The sequence below is a fragment of the Rhipicephalus sanguineus genome, chromosome 8, assembly GCF_013339695.2.
Source record: "Rhipicephalus sanguineus isolate Rsan-2018 chromosome 8, BIME_Rsan_1.4, whole genome shotgun sequence".
NCBI lineage: Eukaryota > Metazoa > Arthropoda > Arachnida > Ixodida > Ixodidae > Rhipicephalus > Rhipicephalus sanguineus.
In genome coordinates, this window is record NC_051183.1 from 84803401 (window position 1) to 84823492 (window position 20092).

Genomic DNA, 20092 nt, shown 5'->3' on the forward strand with positions numbered 1-20092 from the left:
GCTGTGCATTGCATTCGTAGGCAGCTAGTAAAATGTTAGTAACAGGCTGTTAAATGAATTCACAGTGGCCGTTGCAAACTTTCTTTGGCAGCTACATTCTTAGCAACATTTTTAAAGGTTGTTGAAGCACAAGTGCACTCTTGCTGTATAATAATAATTGTTGGATTTTAACGTCCTAAAACCATGATATCATTATGAGGGACGCCGTAGGCTCCAAAAATTTCGAGCACCTGGTGTTTTTTAACGTGCACCTAAACCTAAGCGAACGGACCTAAAGCATTTTGTCGTCATTGAAATGCAGCCGCGGCGGTCGGATTTGATCCCGCGACCTTCGTGTCAGCAGTCGAGCACCATGACCACTAGACCACTGCGGTGGGTACCTGCACACTAACGATGCAGAGAAGGTATTGATACAAACAGAAAAAATAGATACCTTATTCTGGTATTTTGTGAGCTCCAATTATATTCTCTAAATTTACTTAACTTCGGTGATAACAAGGCGATATATTACGCGAGAAATTTTTGTTTTCTTCTTCATTAGCACGCACCACCTATAGTCATTTTCTGAAGCGAAACGCACACTGGAGTTCTGAAGGTGTCGTTTTTATAATGACGCTGCCATGTTAGAGGCGGCAATTATCGACACTTTTACTATGTGAAAGCACATCAAATTATGCGTGATCATTTAACCGCTCTCGGGCTCACACAGGCTTTGGTTTGACCGACGCTTCTGAAAAGGCCGAAAAAAATACACATGTGCTGTCTCCATGCCAGTGGCGCCTCCTGTCGTGAGGGTGATGCCACCCATTGACCGTGGCGCCATCATATTAGAGTTTTTTAGCAAGTAACGAAAATACGGTACGCAAATACGGTATAGCCATACGGTTGTGCTCCTCCTTTCCCGCTCGTTGTACTTTTGCCGGTGAAGGCACCTCAATACCACAACACAAAACTTTTTCAATAATTACTGTGGGATTATTACGCCTCATTGTTGCCTGTCGCTCGGAGGGCGCACTCTCACTGGAAGTGGGAGCGGGTTAAGAGTCTAGACGGTGTTGGTTAAGCAAAACAAGTGGGAAAGGTGGAGCGTTACCATACTTCCTTACCGTATTCGCGTACCATGTTTCCATAATTTGCTAGAAGACTCTATTTTGTCGAACCGTTGGACGCGGCCACACCTGTGTGTTGTGCTTTCGCGTTGTTTGGTGTTCCCAGTTAAGCGCATCCCTGCGTGCTCCCGCACAGCATGGCGGCACTGCCGGACTTGTCACTACCCTCTACGAAGGAACGCTGGCATCGAGGCACCCTACGCATGACCGCTTCATGGCGCCATCGTCAGGCGTGGCGGCACTTAACTGCACATGTTCGTCAACCGTGTTATTCCTGGCGCAATGTTTGAAACATGAAGGAAGGATAAAGAAGAGACAGAGGAGCGCAAACTACCCACTGTTTGTTGAAGGTCACCGCTGGAAATCAAAGTAAGCTTCAATATATGCGCCGTGGCGTGAAAGCGTGCCATCAGACATGTAATCAAAGGAGCTATTAAAAAACATAATTCAGATCTATATAACACATAGGCACCAACTCGACCAGGAAGAAGTTCTAGACTTCATTACTCCTCGCGGCAACATGGTATCGCTTGCTCGAGGGCTACGAAACTTCCTGCATTCCCTAAGCCATCGGCTCTTAAACTGGGTTCCGCAGAACCCAAGGATTCCGTGAAGGACATCTTAGGGTTTCGAGAGCCGCCAGAACAAATGAAATCCACTCCCGTTTTACCCCCATTGGCAACTAACGTATTTACTTAGATAAGTAAATTTGCATTGCATACAATTTAACGAAGCTATCACACATAAGGCGTCTGCGGGTAGCGAGAGACCCACGTGCACGTGATAGCAGCACTAAAGACTGGTCGCCAAGCGCGCGCCATGAAACTTGCACGAATTGCGGACCCGTGGTGACAAAACGCGCGGAGCGCTAGTAATTTATGCTCGCGATCGTTCAAACCAGCTCAAACGACATTAACGCGCACCTCGGCGCTTTATTCGTGGCTCATGGCGCGTCGGCGTTCGCGTGGCACAATTTTCATACACTGTGATTTGCCACTGTTCTATGTCGGTTTTGTCATCAAAACGCGCAATGAGCGATTTGATACGCGTAAGAGGCGTCGCTTCATGCCGGCTACGGGCTACACGAGCATTAAGGCTTAGCTTTATGACCGGTTTATCGGTCGACGGCCGTTCGTTGTGCACGGGGCATATGCCCCCTTCTTTCTCTTGCAAAAAAAAATGAAATATGCCTCTGTACGTCCGGCGCTTCGTTTACGTGAACACATTACTTACGGTGCGCGGTGCGCAGGCGCTTTACTCGACTCGCGGGGGGGAATCGCAAGTCTCTATTCTCGGGATTCTACATCAACGGCGATGGCCTTCGATATTTAAAAAAAAAGCGTTGCTGATCCAACTTTCATAGGAATCGGCATAACACGAAAGTGAAACGTGTCTTCACAGGGCTATTTGAGCGTTTATTGTGCATTGTTTCGCCACAAGGGCGAAGGAATGAATGCTGTAGCAACAAACAATAATGTCACGCGAAGAACGGCAAGTACCTCGAAACTTGCAGCGCGCTCTAAAGCAGGGCGCACGAAAAGTAGATACACAGGACGAGCACGAACTAACAACTGTCACAACTGTTACTTCTTTGTGTGTGAGCAGCGCGCTCCTTTCGCAAACGCGGCCACTGCAGTGACCTTCAGGCTTTTTTTAACGTCAACGGAAACTTGTGGGGAAAGGACGAGACGTACAAACCGCCCTCATCACGAGATAAGCGCGCGCGCACGTGAAACAATCCCTATAGAGGCACGCTCGCATCGCAAGGCGCGGGGCGAAGGCCTTTTAAAGCGCGCCCACCGCGCTCGTCGCGCCATCTCGCTAGTGATAACAAGAACACGTTGAAGACACCAAGCTCTGAGTACCGCCAACGGTAAATGGTGTATATAAATAGCTCGCCGTTAGTAAGTTGAAGAACGTACGTACTGTGGCCGAGTGGTTTCGCGCTGCAGAGCGAGGGGTCGTAGGTTCGACTACCTGGCAACGGAACTTTTTCTTCTAGTTTTCTTCTTTGCTATCTGTTAATGTATATTTTACAACGTCGTATCCGTGACGGAAATACGTTAGTGGTGGTGGACCCGGCATAAAACACTTTCGTGTTAAAAAAAGAGAACAGGCCAAGGCGGGCAGTATTATTACTGTGGTTACGCGCGTCGAGAGGCGTTATCATCTCTTCCTCTCTCCCATTCCCTGCTCCCCGCTTTCAGTTGTCTTCATGCTCAAGAAGTTACGGGTTCCGCGGCATTCTGGAAAAGCCGTTGGGGTTCCCCAAGGCCATAAAGTTTGAGAACCCCTGCCCTAAGCTCTCTAGGATATACGTTGTCGATTACTATAAACGATACCACCTTCTTTGCCGTCCAGCCTCCCACAGACTAACTGCGGATAAACCGCGGTTGATACGCAGGCGCGGTTTATCAACTGCAGACCAATAGATTCCCTAACCTTGGAACTCGGAGGCCGCAGTGCGTGAGGTAGTCCCGGCGCTGGCCGCCGAGCAAGGAACAAGATAGCAGCTGTTGCATCTCTGTACTAAGCGAGCTCCACTCGACGCTGTTACGATAGCGCCACAATTTAAAACCCTTTTCTGCCTTTCTCTGTAACAGCAAGGTTGCAGCGGCCAGCCTTCGTCCGTGAAACATCTGGGCGACGAACCGCGACCTTAATGCACACGAGAGTGCCTCAATAAAAATGACGTCATGCATATCTACGCCCCGCACTCCTATACCCCCGCCCCTCCCCACCCCACCCATGAGGTGCAACTTCCCAGCTTGTCAAGTAGTCCCCAAGTGGTTCAAGATCGGTGTTCCGTTTGTTTTGTTGCTGCGTTGCATGCACAATTTCAAGGTGGCTCTCGCATTGACGAGCCCAATCCAGTGCCTCCCTGTGAATTCACCACCATCACAACTAATAAGTGAACGAAGTTACGACGCAGCGATACAACAAGTATTATTGACTAACGCACCATCACCGAAGCATCATGCGCTAACGGCTGCAAAGTCTATTCAAGTGCTGCTATACTACAAACGGTGGGAGGACATCATTCCTGAGTACTACGCACAACTTCATCAGTGGTCACCGGCGTTATTTATCTACGGAACCAAGCCCTCTAGTAATGGAACTTCAAGCTATCCATGACACTGTGCAAGATGTCACCCCTAAGCTGCCCACACTTAAGCAACTTGACAACATCACTGATTCTCTAGCGGCTATTTCAGAACACAAGAAAGTTCAGAAGGGGTAGGAAATATGCGAGGCGATACGCACCATGAATCGTAATACAGCTACTTGCGTCAGGTTGCATTGTATTCAAGGCCATGCTGCAAACCCTCACAATATTGCTGCTGACGAGCAGGCACACTGGCCTCCTAATACAGATCTTCCATCCATTCCCTTTCCCCCTCAATCCCTACCGTCACTCCGAGCGCGTAAAAATGTTCTCTGGCAGGATACACGCGCTCTTATCCCGCCGTGTGTCTGCTCCATCCCCCTTCATCTTACTAGGGCGGAAGAAGTCGTGCTTAGGAGGCTTCGGGCAAGGGTGGCCCTTACACCGGCTGTCATATCAACGTGGAAATTGTCGCATTTGCTACTGGGTGCTACGTGTCCGTACTGTTCTATCCCAGTGATGCAATCACCTGCATACTATCTTATATGGACATGCCCAGAGTTGCAGACGGAACCAAGCCGACCTTCGCTACGATGGCATGACCAGTTATGACCGCTGGAAACATAATAACAAATTCCACAAGACACTACTTCACTTCATACACAACGACGGCCTAATGGCGCATATCTGATACACACATACAAACAAAATATTATGCCTTCACGGCTAGTTTACCTTGCAATAAAAAAAAGAATCAATTTGAAGCTCTGTGTGGTTATGAGAACCGGTGTCTCAGTACTTTCGTCCCTCAACGCACGAAGGTACCCTTTGTCATTCATGTACGCTAGCATTTTTTCGTTATCACACTGCAATACGAGTCATGCACTAGGTGTATGATCGTATTCTCGCGAGCCGCAGCAGCGTAAATTATTTCAATTTCAATTTTATTTTCTCATCTTGCAAGACAGATGGAGGGGTTGTAGATTATGGAAGTTGCCCAAGGGTGGCTTGGCGAGCTTACAAACCTAATGCTCAGTCGGGAGGCAGTGGTAAAGCTTACACAATTGAAAACAAAGTTAAGTATATATAGGAAACATAAAGGAACACACGAAATAGCAATATGTGCACATATGTCAACTGAAGTCACGTTATTAATATACACTGCATTTCGAAACTACTACGTTCGCGTCGTGCAGGTGAGAAAGAAAGATAAATTTCTTTAATGAATAATTGCGAAGACTACCGGCGTACATAAAGGTGGTTCCATGCTGCTCTGTATAAGAGAAGGGGATTGAGAACAGAAAGACCCTAGGAGGAGGAGGGCAGGAAATGAAAATGAGAAAAAAAAATATCATGATCGTGGTAACCACATGTGAGTACGTAATCGTTATGATATAAGTCACTTTACAGTTTATCAGTTAAGTTCTCTGGGAACCTAACAGAAACTTTAAGATTTGACGCTGCTGGGAAGGAGAAAGCACAGGTCCAAGTATTTTCCCGAGATATAGCAGAGCTTGGCAAGTCTAGCATATTCTACTTTAGAGACAAGTTCTTTCTTCTTTGTATGCCTGGAAATATAAGAAAAATATGTCGCATTGTTTAAAATGCACCACAGTTCTCACAGTATGGGCCAATGGTCAAACCGAGGCGGCACATAAAGGTACTGCTGAATGCTGCGTTCAGGCAAAGTCAGTGATAGAGTGTCTCAGGGTGACTTGAAAGGCGATGTGGAAGTCTTGATTTTAGGAAAGGGTCTATGGAACGGAAAAAAAAAGACCTTGACGCGAAATATTCCATTAGCGATTCCTTTCTTCGTGGGCATACTTCTTGTCATTGCTGATGTATCTCGTTTAGTGAAGTGTGTTCGCCAAAACTTCCTAGTGTATAAACCTCTAAGGCAGCCAGATCAGTTTTTTTTTATTTCCGTACACGCCGCAATGTCCAGGGATTCACTGAAACATGACAGTGTGCCGGAAACAATGGCCATGTGGTGGATGTAACCGATGTCTCGGGCCACTGGATATTGTTAACGAGTGGCATTGATGTTACTCATGCTCTGTAGGGCTCTTTTCGAATATGTTAAGATGACCCATAATCCAGGAGCTTGCCGCTGGATGTAGAGAATGGCTTTTTTTTATCGCATGCACTTCAGCTCGTGTGCTTCGTGATAACCGTTCAAGGCGATAAGAGAAATATTGATCAGTGGATTATATGCATAAACCACATGACAAGCTATGTTCAGAGCAAGACGTACGCGTCGGTAAAGATGTGAGCCAAGCATGGGCATTTCTTGCTGATGTATTCCAGGACGATTTGCAAAATCTCAGCATGTGGCATATTCTTTTTCGTGCTGATACCGGGTATGTGTGAAGAAACTTATATAGAGGACAGTGTTCAAGGTGGGAAATTCAAAATCACCAGCTGCCGCATCACTGCCGTAATGGGGGCAAGAAGTTGTCATCTTGCTTTCACCGTGCAGTTGTTTCACCAAGCGCTCTTTTATTACATTACATGGTGATTCACAATCATTTAGGAACATTCAATAGAAAGAAAACAGGCACTGGGGAGTTCAATAACATAAACCCTACAGATCTTATTTGATGTGTTACAACGATTCATTGTCAAACTTCACGTTTATATTTGTTTTTCTTGCAGGTACCAAGGCTTGTTTGGAAAACGTACCGCTTGATGTGGGTGTCATCACATGTGTAAGATTTCTCCAGTTCCAAACCGCGCTTTGCTGAGCTACTTGGTACATGGCTGGGAAACAAAGAGCGCTAAAAACGGGGCAACATAAAAGAAACAGGACACGGAAACCGAGAGCCAACGCTAATTCCCAAGCAAGTAAAATGGAAAGGCAGGTCTAAATGATCCCTTATTCAATGCACCCGTGGAGTTACCCTCAAAGTGAAGAAGGAAGCAAAACATGCGCAACGATGGTTGACTTTACTGCCAAGAACAACGTGCCCTATGGCGGCTGCTTGACAGTGGTAGTTCGCTCTGTAAAAAAGTGTGACAGTCAGCATTCCGTACGCTTTAACGTTTCCTTGCAAGACAACTGCAGTGCAAGAGCAACCGCTTTCATTAAACGGCTTTATATAGTAGCGCAACACGGCTGGTGTTGTATATTAGCGCAGACGTAACAACATAGGATTACTAGAGGAAAAGCTCCCCATAAAGCCCTTGTGTTACAATTTCCCACCATAAGGCCGCCGCCATAGACGCGATTACATTACCATGCGAACGCTACTAGCTACTGAGACGCTTGCAAGACTTGATAGTAGTATTCAGTTTTGATCGGAGCTAATGAAAGTGAGGCCACCTTGAGTACAGTTGTAAGTACGTTCCAAGTGTCAAATGCCATTCAGAAGACGCGCAATCGCCCGCAGCATCTAACTCAAGTGTATATGGTGGCGTCACGTAGCAAAAGCGCATGCAATTACTCCTTCCTGCGGCACGAGTCTAGCGCGCAGTACATGACCTGAACAACCTTTATTCTTCCCTCAAAATATTCCAAATAAGCATCAAACCCTGCTCGCACGTCTCTCATGCGTAAGAACGCATGTGCTCGATTTATATTACAACTACCAGTTGCTGCAACTTGCAAGCCACCAGTTGCTGATGCGCAGTCGAACGCTGCGCATGCCTCGTATCTTTCTGTCTTCCTTCTCCCCCACCCCGTTTCCTTTAAGTTAGCGTGCTTCGAATAAACGCACGTCTTTTGCTGGTCGACGCCTGTCCGTTCACTGCGGAGCGGCCTAGCCGCCCGCGTTCGCAACAGTGGCGACGAGAACTTCTCTCACGGATGACGAAGACGACAAAAAGGACCCGCGGAGCACCATGAGTCAAGCGCTACCGGAGTTCAACGAAGACAGAGATAAGTGGTCGTCCTACCTTATCAAAGCTGAAGCTTATTACGAAGCGAATGAAATTACTAATGATTCTAAGAAGAGAGCACTGCTGGTAGCCGCACTAGGATCGAAAACAGTCGATATTCTGTGTGGAAGACTTGCGCCAGAGAAGCCGAGCAAGGCAACGTATGAGCAAGTGGTGAACGTGCTGAATGACTATTATGATCCCACTCCGCATGAAATTGCAGAAAGCTTCAGGTTCTTTAACCGATGTCAGCAGGAAGGCGAGTCAGTTCATGCATTCATAGTAGAAATTCGGAAGCTGGCCCAAAACTGCAATTTTGGCACAATGAGGGAAAGGATGTTAAGGGACCGGATAGTGTGCGGAGTGAAATCAAAGAATCTGCAAATGCAGTTGTTGTCGAAAAAAGAATTGACTCTGAAGGAGGCGGAGTTACTGGTGCTGGCAGCAGAAAGCGCAGAACAAGATGCGGAAATTATGGGCACGACGTCAGCAGAGCAAGGAAAGATTCTAAGGTTAAAGCAACAGCAGAAGTCGGCAACTCGGAAGTTTGAACGTCACAACAATGAAAAACAGTGCAAATGCTGTGGTAGATCAAGTCACCGCGATACGGCATGCCCGGTTCGCAAGCGCAGGTGCTTCAAATGCGGCCTACAAGGGCATTTGGCACGGATGTGCGAACAGCACAAACCAACGAACCGAACGATGGCCGCGATAGCCCCGGGCACAAGTGGTGAAAGCGATAGTGATGCGTCGCAAATTTGGTCCGTAACCACTGCTAGCACGCTGGTACCACCCATTCAAGAAGTTTTCAAGTGGAATGGCGTGGAAATAAAAATGGACATAGACACTGGCTCTCCAGTCTGTGTGGTACCGAAGAACGTCTACGAAGCCCACCGTCAGCAGTGGCCACAGCTACAGCCATCAAAGATCAAGCTGTCTTGTTATCTTGGGAAGCTTCCAATTCTCGGAGTGCTGCCTCTGCAAGTTTCCTACAAGGCGGCAACCGTTCCGTGCAGTTTAGTGGTGTTAGGCTGCCATGGTCCTAATCTCTGTGGTCGTGACTTGTTACAGAAGCTGAATGCCGAAGGACACTCCCTCTGTCATGTTGCTGCACTCACCCTTCCGAAGAGCACGGACACTACCATCAAAGAAGAGTTCGCAGACCTCTTCACAGAAGGCCTTGGGCTCGTCAAGGGACCACCAGCGCGTCTTCTTCTCCGGGATGGAACATCGCCTAAATTTTGCAAGGCAAGGAAAGTTCCATTTGCATTGCGCGAAAAAGTTTCGAACGAGTTAGACAGGTTGGTGGCCGAAGGAATCTTATCACCCGTATCGCACTCTGAATGGGCCACGCCGATAGTCCCGGTGCTAAAAAAGAATGGGGCAGTAAGAATTTGTGGCGATTTTAAAGTCACGTTAAACCCCGCGTGCGATGTAGAACACTATCCGCTGCCCGTGATAGATGACATGTTTGCTAATTTGCGTGGTGGCGAGCAGTTCAGCATCTTAGACTTGAGAGATGCATACAACCAAATACCTTTGGACGAAGATTCCCGTAAATTGGCAGTTATCAACACTCACAAAGGACTTTTTCGATACAACCGGCTGCCTTTTGGTATTTCTTCCGCTCCCGCAATTTTCCAGAAAACCATAGAAACCATCTTGCAAGGCCTAACGGGAGTGCAGGCATACCTAGACGACGTTCTCGTGTCCGAGAAGAATGGAGAGCACAGAAACTTAAGATCGGTGTTACAGCGCTTCCGCGAACATGGCATTAAGCTGCGTTTAGACAAGTGCAGTTTCCATGAGCCATCCGTAGCTTATCTTGGCCATCGTATCGATGTGAAGGGTTTACACCCAATCGAGAAAAACGTCGAGGCTATCAGATTAGCTCCGGAGCCGCGGAACGTCAGTGAACTTCGTTCATTCCTAGGCTAGATAACGTTTTACAACAAGTTCATGCCTAACTTGTCTACGATGCTAGCACCATTGTACAAGCTTCTGGAAAAAGCCGCCAAATGGGTGTGGGGTGCGAAGGAACAAACTGCGTTCAAGAGTGCTAAAGACTCGCTTTGTTCAGCGCCTGTGCTTGCCCATTTCGATCCTGACCGGGAGCTTCTGTTAGAATGCGACGCGTCGCCGTACGGCATTGGTGCCGTTCTCTTCCATCGCATTGACGGTGAGCAGCGGCCTATCGGATTCAGATCCCGAACGTTGACAGCTGCCGAAAAAAACTACTCTCAAATTGAGCGAGAGGCACTCGCACTTGTATTTGGTGTCACAAGGTTTCGAGATTACCTGCTCGGACGAGAATTTGTTCTTGTTACTGATCACCAGCCGCTGCTCGGCTTACTAAGGCCAGATCGTCAAACACCCGCAATGGCCGCGGCAAGAATTCAAAGGTGGGCGCTCCTCCTAGGCGCTTACAAGTATCGCCTGCAATACAAGCCCGGTAAACAGCTGGTAAATGCTGATGCACTGAGTCGGTTGCCTCAACCTTTGCAGCACGAAGTCGGTGCCGAGGAAGACTCGACTGAGTGCGTGCTCCTGCTACACCAGTGGGACGAACCGGCTATTCCAGTGAAGGAACTACAAGCCTCGACGGCAGCGGACGTCACGCTTGCTGCGGTTTACAGGTATGTCGTCGATGGCTGGCCAAGAGGTGCAAGTAGCTACGAGCGAGACCTTTCAGAATACCACAAAAAGCGGCACGAGCTCTCGGTTCATCGGGGGCTGCTGTACCGAGGCCACCGGGTTGTAGTGCCCTCCGTTGTCCGAACGAGGCTTTTGAAATTGCTACATGCTGCCCATCAGGGGGTTTCTACCATGAAAGCAGTTGCGAGGTCAAAGTTCTGGTGGCCCAGGCTAGACGACGACATTCAGAGAGTTGCCTCGAGTTGTAGAAGCTGCGTTCAGGCGTTACCAATGCCACCTGCACAGAAGCCAGTAAGCTGGCCTGAAACGCTTGAGAGATGGTCTAGGCTACACGTCGACTTCGCAGGACCTGTTCAGGGCAAGATGTTGTTGATAGTCGTTGACTCTCACAGTAAATGGTTAGAGGCCATTCCTTTGGGGCAGGCAACATCCCGGAGCACTGTCGATGCGCTGCGCACCCTGTTCAGCCGTTTCGGGCTACCACGCACAGTTGTCTCTGATAACGGTCCGCAATTCGTCGGCCAGGAATTTGTTGAATTTATGCACCGAAATGGCATCATTCACATTCGCACCCCTCCCTACCACCCACAGAGCAACGGTATGGCCGAGCGCGCGGTGCGCACTGTAAAAGACTGGTTGAAGAAGGCGGGTACGACAGACCTTCACAAATCGTTGGCGAGGCTGTTATGTCATTATCGGAACGCGCCGCAAGAATCTGGACTTTCCCCCTCTGAAATGCTTCTGGGTTACAAAGTGCGAACAAGGCTTGATATGTGTTTTCCTCCCAGGGAGCCGCCAGCATCTCGGACGACAGTGGTGGACTGCGAGCAATGGACGATCGCGCCAGGTGATGCCGTGTATGTTCGAAATTACGGTGCCGGTGACAAGTGGACCCCGGGCAAGGTCAAGTCAACGGAGGGCTCAAGAGTGGTGTCTGTAGAGACAGACAATGGTATCGTGCACCGTCACGCAGACCAAGTTCGCAAACGAATGCCAGACAGACCATCCGCTACAATGTCAAACAATGACTCCGAGGGAACTGGTGCACAGCCCAGTGACGGAACTACAACCCTTCAGTCAGCACCGCCGGACGTCGCAGCAGATGTTCAACCCCAGCTACGTCGTTCCACTCGTGAAAGAAAACCCGTGGAGCGTTATGGATTCTAAGAAAAGGGAAATGCTGCAACTTGCAGGCCACCAGTTGCTGATGCGCAGTCGAACGCTGCGCATGCCTCGTATCTTTCTGTCTTCCTTCTCCCCCACCCCGTTTCCTTTAAGTTAGCGTGCTTCGAATAAACGCACGTCTTTTGCTGGTCGACGCCTGTCCGTTCACTGCGGAGCGGCCTAGCCGCCCGCGTTTGCAACACCAGTAGCGTTGCGTAGTGCGAATTTTAGCCGTTCTGTAAATTTCGCAGGCAACAATGACAACGGTAGTGTAGTGGCGGTGCCCTTGTGGTCGGCGCTACTTCGGCCCACATTTTCCTATACAGCCTGAGCAAACTCTATGCGTTACAGAAAATCCAGAAGAACCAAGAATTGCTGCCCTGTGTTGTCATTACATAGGAGGTACACGTTGTGTTCTGGAGTTGATGATGCAGTGGCGCACGTTTATGGAAATGTTTTTCATGTTTTCTTCTTCTTTTCTTTTTGGGCAATATCTTGTCTGATACTGATGGCTTTCCATAAACAGGAAAGATGACCCGACAATAAACCATGACCCGACACCGGTTGAAGTCAGTACTCTCTGCTGTGTCTTCTTGGTTGTCTGTTACGCTTGTTCTGTTATACCTATGAACTGTGTATCACCAACTACCTTGCCGGCAAATTTTACTAGTGGGTCAGTCGTATCCCATCGGCATTGAACCGAATTTCGAATGTTCACGCAGCCTCAGGGCTTACCGGGAAAAAACTTTCCGCCTTGAGCAGCGTTTCATGACAGCGCACACCAACGTGCATGAGGGACCGACATACGGATCTAATAGCGCGGTTACACGTGCACCCTAACCTCAGTTACGATGAACCTTCGTTCCCTTAATCCGCAGTCACGTCCAATTAAACTGCAGTTATCCCAATAACCGTGGTTGATCCTAACTGAGGTTTACCACCTCAGTTAGGGACGATAATTTACAAAATGGCGGCACCCATGGCGCCAGTCGATGGTAACGTGGCTCGAAGGGAGGTCGAAACGTCTTCCCAAATGTTTGTCAACAGGCCTTTCACAACAGCAGAGACACTGATACACGAAATAGTACGGCAAAACAAACATCGCACCAAACACGGTGACAGTATACATATCACGGTTTGGACTGTCTTGGCTTTCGCACTGACGGCGAGGTGAACTCGCCCGTAGTTGCGAGACCAGCCTTAATGTATGCCAAAAAGTGTCAAAACCATTGATGCAATACGCTCGAGGACTGAAGGTGAAAATAGGAATTATTTATTTTGAAGCAAATACTTTTTTTGCCAGTGTACTTATAAAAAGCAGCTAAACCTTTATATTTCTATTCGTGAAGCTGAGTGTCTCGTGACCTGCTTCACAGTCGAAAACCATCGACTGCTTTTACCATGTAACAGGTGCCAACTACAGTTGCCAGTAACTGTAGTTCACGCCGGTTAAGTTAGTTTTGTCGCACCTGAGGTTAGCGTGCCCTTATAACTGCGTATAAGAGACGGAAAAATTCGCCTTCTTCGCACTTAAGGCGCGTTCGACTTCTTTATTTGTCGTTTCTTCTTGTGTGTGTCTTTGTATTTCCCGGCTTTTTTTTATTTCCTACTCATGTAAGTGTTCAAAAGCCTTCGAGCGTTAACAGAGCCTTTCAAGTGGCCGTCAGCACTTCCTGATGTGTTTTTATTGTTGTTATTGTTGTTGTTGCCTATTGCAGTTGTCAGCGCTGTTTGTATTCTAATAGCAATGTTCACTACCGTTGTTCCTTGCCCATCCTCGCAAATTCCTCATGTAAAACGTTATTTTCTCTTCAATCTAGAGTGCGTTCTCTTACAAAGCTCAGTACTCGTGGTAGCCAAAGAGGTGAGGCGAGCTAATGGATTGCTGGGTCTCGCATTCACACCTTAAAGGCAAAATTTAAAAAAAACGGTCGCATAACTAGAAAAGTAGATATGAACAAAGTGCTGAAGGAAAGTACACTCACACAAAAGGAGACTGCACTAGCGCCCCAGTCTCTCACGTTTATCAATCTTGCAGCTGAAAATCTTGAATACCACATTTCTAGCAAATGAATACTGTGGAAGACGCAAAATGATGACAGGCTCGTCAAAGGACGAAGACGTATCCAATCGTGCGCAGCACCAATCTTCAATTTAATTCATGAATATTTTCGGAAAGAAGTCTTCGCGAATTGATAGAATATTTGTCCTGGTAAAAATTTTTCGTGCCTCGCGAACGAATATCTGCTGCCTTAAAAGCCACGATATGATTATGATTGACGCCGTAGTGGAGAGCTCCGGAAATTTATATCAACTAGTGTTCTTTGACATGCACATAAATCTAAGTACACGGACCACAACCATTTGCCCCTCCATCGACATATCTGCTGACTTCCCTTGCAGCTTAGGCCTACCCACAGCTGTGTGGTAAATTATCACCTTTATTACACAATCCACTAATATTATTTTTGCATAAACCAACGGGCATAAGCGATACGTTAATTGATATGTTTACTCGCATCTAGGCTACGCGATTCGGTCAGGAAATTTGAAAGCCTGAATTACCGATACTGTTACTCTTCTTTGAAGGCGGTAAACCTGACCATGAAAGGCCAGGCTGCCTGCTATGCGCCGATACAAATGTGCATGGACTCATACCAAGTTAAGAGGGTAAGTTCTTTCGGTAATTTCCATTTTGCCTTTCCCGAATTCTGTCGATCCTTTACACCCAAATATTTGTCTTCGAAATGTGCAGAAGTTATCGAATGTTTTGTCCTCTCACATTCAAACTTTCATATATATATATATATATATATATATATATATATATATATATATATATATATATATATATATATATATATATTATAGCGACGACAAAGCGTTCTGGAAAGCGCATTTCCTGAACATCTTCAGCTGGTTGACCGAAGCAAAGCAAAATTCATACATAGCTTTAAATAAAAAGCACTTTTCAGGAACAGTACAGGGCCATCAGCGCTGATTAGAACTGCAATGCACATGAAAAATCGTTATCAATATTGCCACGCGCCCTTATTTCTTTATTTTGATGTGATCGGGTTTTAACCCACAGGATCTGCTAGCACCACTCGGCGCTGGCCTCTCCGCTATGCTTGCGATGCTTCGCGATTGTTCTGCTGAGATTTCGCGCAGGAGTTCACCCACGAGAAACTGTTACTAGCGCTCATCGCAGGCCACGGCGCATTGCTTGGAAACTTCGCGATTGTTTGAGATCGTTTAGTCAAGATTACACGCAGGACGCGAGTAACCTTGTTTATTCTCGAGCTAACGCGAGCGCCAGCGGTAATGCTCAAAGATTCGATGAGGCATTTATGAATTCCGACGCATTCCACAACGAGCAGATTTGCGAAGGCTGAAGCCGGTGATCGCCGTTGTCAGTGTGCAGTGCGTATTGCTTGTACTTGACTCTTCATTTGCTGGGCACAAGTTCGCCCAGTAAAGAGTTATCATCTATACCAGCTTGTGCTCTGCGTACTTCACAGTCACGTCCACGTGACAATATCACGTGTCTGAAGCACTGAAAAGAAATGCAGCTACAGATAGTACAAAATACGGCTCAGGACTCTCCGGTAATTGCGACGTGGCACCGCGATTATGCATAGCGAGATGACGTACTATCGTGTGCAGTATGAGTGGGAACACGCGTACTCGGGGAAAATAGTCCCGAACCCGACGAGGGGCGATTCCCGGCAGCTGCTGTTGGAAACAAAGTGGAAAATGCGCCGTGGTTCTGCTAAATGTCGTCACAGTGTTACTGATAAAAAACTGCAGCTTACTGCGTATCACGGCCTACTCGCGTGTATGAGACGGTTATGCCACGCAAAGCATGGCCGTGTGCTCACTGTAGCTCCACGTAAATTGCCGCTTTTCAACTCGCTTGTGTGTGTGTGTGTGTTACACATAAAATGAAAGTATGGCAAAATATGCTTTAAAATGCAGTCGAGCTCTCGCGCACCGTCAAATCGAAATTCAAAACTCCGATAGCGATCGCGGCTCAAGCACCGAGGAAACGTGCCGGCCGTCTCCATCGCTGAAAAAAACGCGCCGAAGTAGGAGTTCTAGGGGGAGAGGAGGCTACGGGGCTTCGGCAGGAACTTCGTACTTTGACCGGCTGAGAGTGTGTGTCGCCCTCGGTTGCGCGCGCTGTATATTTACAGGGTTCAGCAGATGGCTCATAGCTTTGTAGTAGTTGTGTCATCGAAATTTTTTTCATTGGAGCCATAGACAACACGAAGGTCGCTTCGCGCACTATAGCGGCCGCATCTCCTTACGCCAACGTTTTGTTAGTTTACCTCTCCTTCTAAAGGAGTAGGCTGCTGGCCTTACTTCTTATGACACTGCAGTTTGTTGCTATCGCATTCACTGCCTCGCCCTTCCAGCGAAACTGTGACTTTTACAGCAGAGCTGCTGTGATCGAGGTTTGCCGTGTGTCGTAAATAGAAAATTATCATCACCATGAGCCGGCACGCGCTCAATGACCGCTTAAGCGTTCTCTACAGATGGTTAACAACAGAAGCTGAAACGTGCTCACCAGCTCTGCTGTGACCGAGCCTTCTGCAAACTTATTTGGATGTCTCCGCTACGGATATTTTAACAGCGAAACTATTTGAGCTAGCCGTTATTTTTGTGGCCTATCAGAAAACTATCATGATCAACGGATATGGGCCACTGAATTTGCACAAATCCTACTACTCACATCTGGCTCACTAAGAGAGAGAGAAAGAAAGCTATAGAAAGAAAGAGGCAGAGAAAATAGAGAGAAATAAGGGGAGTAGGACATAAAAAGATAGAACGACAGAGAACGATAGAGAAAGAGAGAGAAAGAAGAAGAAAGCGAAAGAAAGAAGCAGCAGAGATAAAGAGATAGAAAAAATAGAAAGACCATGAGAGAAATAAATCGAAAAAATCCGGCACATCCCACGCACTGTGGGAATCGATGTAATGCGAAGCAGCCAGCAAAGAGCTGCATACGTCGCCTTGTTTGTCTTTGCGTCAAATGAAATCATTCATGCCATGGCATCTAGTTGACCATAAATCGCATGTTTGCCATGCACGCATGCATGCACAATCTCGTATATATCATGCTTACGAAACGTATATTCTGGTATATACAATGCGTGACCTGTCATTTATGTTTATCATGCATTGGTGTCATCCCATACACTTTTTCGGTATCTATCCAGTTCACAAAACGACCGGAAGCGCGCCACGACAGTGTCATGTAAATCATACCGTACATGATTGCATATAACATGATTCGCATCTTAGGACCGGTCATTTATGTTCGTCATAGAGTCGGGTCCCGCGATAACAATTTTGGTGTATATCAAGCTAGTGAAACGGCCGCGAATGCACTATGAGCGTGGCATGTAAATCATGTCGTACATGTCATTCATGTCATGATTTTCATGTCACCACCTCTCGTTTACGTTCATCGTACAGTCGCGTCGTGCAATACCAATTTTGGTGTATATCAAGCTAGCGAAACGGCCGCGAATGCACCATGAGAGCGGCATGTAAATCATGCCGTAAATGATATGCATATCATGACTTTCAAGTTACCACCTGTCATTTATATTTGTCACAGTCACGTCACGCAACGCCAATTTTGATGTATATTAAGCGAGCGAAATGGCCGCGAGCGCACCATGAGCATGGCTTGTAAATCATGTTGCACATGACTTGACTGTCATGATTTTCATGCTACCACTCTCATTTACGTTTGTCATACAGTCGCGTCGCGCAATACCAATTTTGGTTTATATCAAGCTAGCGAAAGGGCCGCGAATGCACCATGAGCGTGGCATGTGAATCGTCACATACATGACATGAATGTCATCATTTCATGTTACCACGTCTCAGTTATGTTCGTCATAGAGAAATGTCTCGTCCTACCAGTCTGCTTATATATCCATTCATTTAAACCGCCGCTAGCGCCCCGAGACCACGCCATGTAAATCATGCTGCACATGACATGCGTGTTTTGATTTGCAGGTTAGGACCTGTCATTATGTTCGTCATGAACTCTTGTCACGTCATACCAATTTTGGTATATATGAAATTAACGGAACGGCCGCAAGAGCCCCAAGGCTGTGTAATGTAAATCACGCTGTCCATGACATGCGCTTCATGATTTTCACGTCATGACCTGCCATTTTTGTTCGTAATGCGGTCATGTTGTGCCATACCAATTTTGGTATACATCCGATTAACGAAACGGCCAGGAGAGCACAAAGTCGTAGGGGGCTAGATAGATAGATAGATAGATAGATAGATAGATAGATAGATAGATAGATAGATAGATAGATAGATAGATAGATAGATAGATAGATAGATAGATAGATAGATAGATAGATAGATAGATAGATAGATAGATAGATAGATAGATAGATAGATAGATAGATAGATAGATAGATAGATAGATAGATAGATAGATAGATAGATAGACAGACAGACAGACAGACAGACAGACAGACAGACAGACAGACAGACAGACAGACAGACAGACAGACAGACAGACAGACAGACAGACAGACAGACAGACAGACAGACAGACAGACAGACAGACAGATAGATAGATAGATAGATAGATAGATAGATAGATAGATAGATAGATAGAGATAGATAGATAGATAGATAGATAGATAGATAGATAGATAGATAGATAGATAGATAGATAGATAGATAGATAGATACGCTCAAAGTCGCAGAAGTTCGCTAAGAAATGCTTCGCATTTAATAAACAGAGAGGAGGAGGAGGAATAAACTTTTATTGAAACCAGCAGTTTGGTTAGCTGGGTATAGGCCTCCCACGTGGGGACGAAATAGAAAGAAAGAAATAGAGAGAAACATATAAAAAGTAGAGATACAAGAAACAAAGAGAAAGAAAGGAAGAGAAGAAAGAAAGAAACAAATAATGAGAAAAAGGCCAGTGAGCTGCACTCTTTCTTCAGGCTTGTCACTATATGTATGAAGCTGCCATACTAGGGAACGTGAAAGGCAACGGCGGCTGCGAGAATAGCCTGAAGAGATGGAAGCCCTACGCCAACGACGACGTGCCCGTAGATCTATGAGAGGTGCGAACGCTCGCTTCTGGGGTTTCGACATCCCTGTCGTGACTAATATAGCTAAAGCTTAGCAACAACCTAGAAGCAACCAGATTATGAGACTTCAGAATCGTCCAATTTCGTTGTTTCAAGCCTTGCGCGACTTAGTGCAAGCTTCGCCCATTTTTTTTTCGTGCTGCCGTTGGTAAATCGCGATTGCCAGACTGAAAACAGGGCAAAAGTAAACAACCACGGTTTCTTTTTTTTTAACGCCGTCGCCTTGTACTGTGCAAACGTAAAACTGAAGCTAGTTAACCCAACGTAACTCCTCCTTAGATCTTAAGAAACACATATTGCGTTCGACTATTGCGACTAGTCATTTGGTTGGTTAAACTCAGCAGTTTGGCTAAGCTTCATCTTAAGAACTACGCAAATTACACGTGCGCAAACTAAGAGAAACGGGGCTGGTGCTGTACCACGAGCACCAATGACTCGTCATATCCTGTATTGGTATTGACGGTATTGATGCCACCGCGATAGCGTTTTAACGCGACAGAGTTAAAAGCTCGTTTCGAAGAAATTCCGGTGTCGGCGTCGGCGTCGTTGGTTGTGAGCGAAAAATCAGCGTTTTCCGTGAGCGAAAATTCGCGATAGGTGCAAATAAATAAGTGATAAAAGAATATTCGCCCGGAGTGAAAATCGAAGTCACGCCTTCTGCGTGACAAGGAAGTGTTCTACCATGCAGTCACGCCAGTGCTTGAAACTGTATTATACAAAAACGCTACAAGAATGTCATGTAGTGGGTGGAGTCTCCATAACGCACGTAATATTGCGTAGCAGAATCGTAGAATCGCAGCAGGTGTCAAAACAAGGTAATTGCGCAAAGAATGGGTGGTTTATACACAAAGCTGCCCACCCAATACAAAGTGTGCAGCTGCGTAGTCGCGCAAGGGACGAGAAGTGGGTACTTTGTCAATTTGCGAAAGGAAAAATGGCGTAATGCGCACTTAGCAATTGTACGTCCAGTAGACGTTCTAGTATAGTTTGAAATGGCCAATGTTACGCGCACACACGTTCTTTTCCTTCCGGCATGGTTG

At 46.7% G+C, this 20092-nt stretch overlaps 1 long non-coding RNA gene across 1 annotated transcript in view; it reads left to right on the top strand.

Annotated features, from left to right (window-relative positions):
- The window catches only part of LOC125759564 (uncharacterized), a 30724-nt gene that overhangs the window by 727 nt on the left and 9905 nt on the right, over positions 1-20092 (top strand). Inside the window, exons 2-3 of the long non-coding RNA XR_007417166.1 lie at positions 6871-6923; positions 14500-14580. This is a non-coding gene — a long non-coding RNA (uncharacterized LOC125759564). The remainder of the gene's footprint in view (positions 1-6870; positions 6924-14499; positions 14581-20092) is intronic.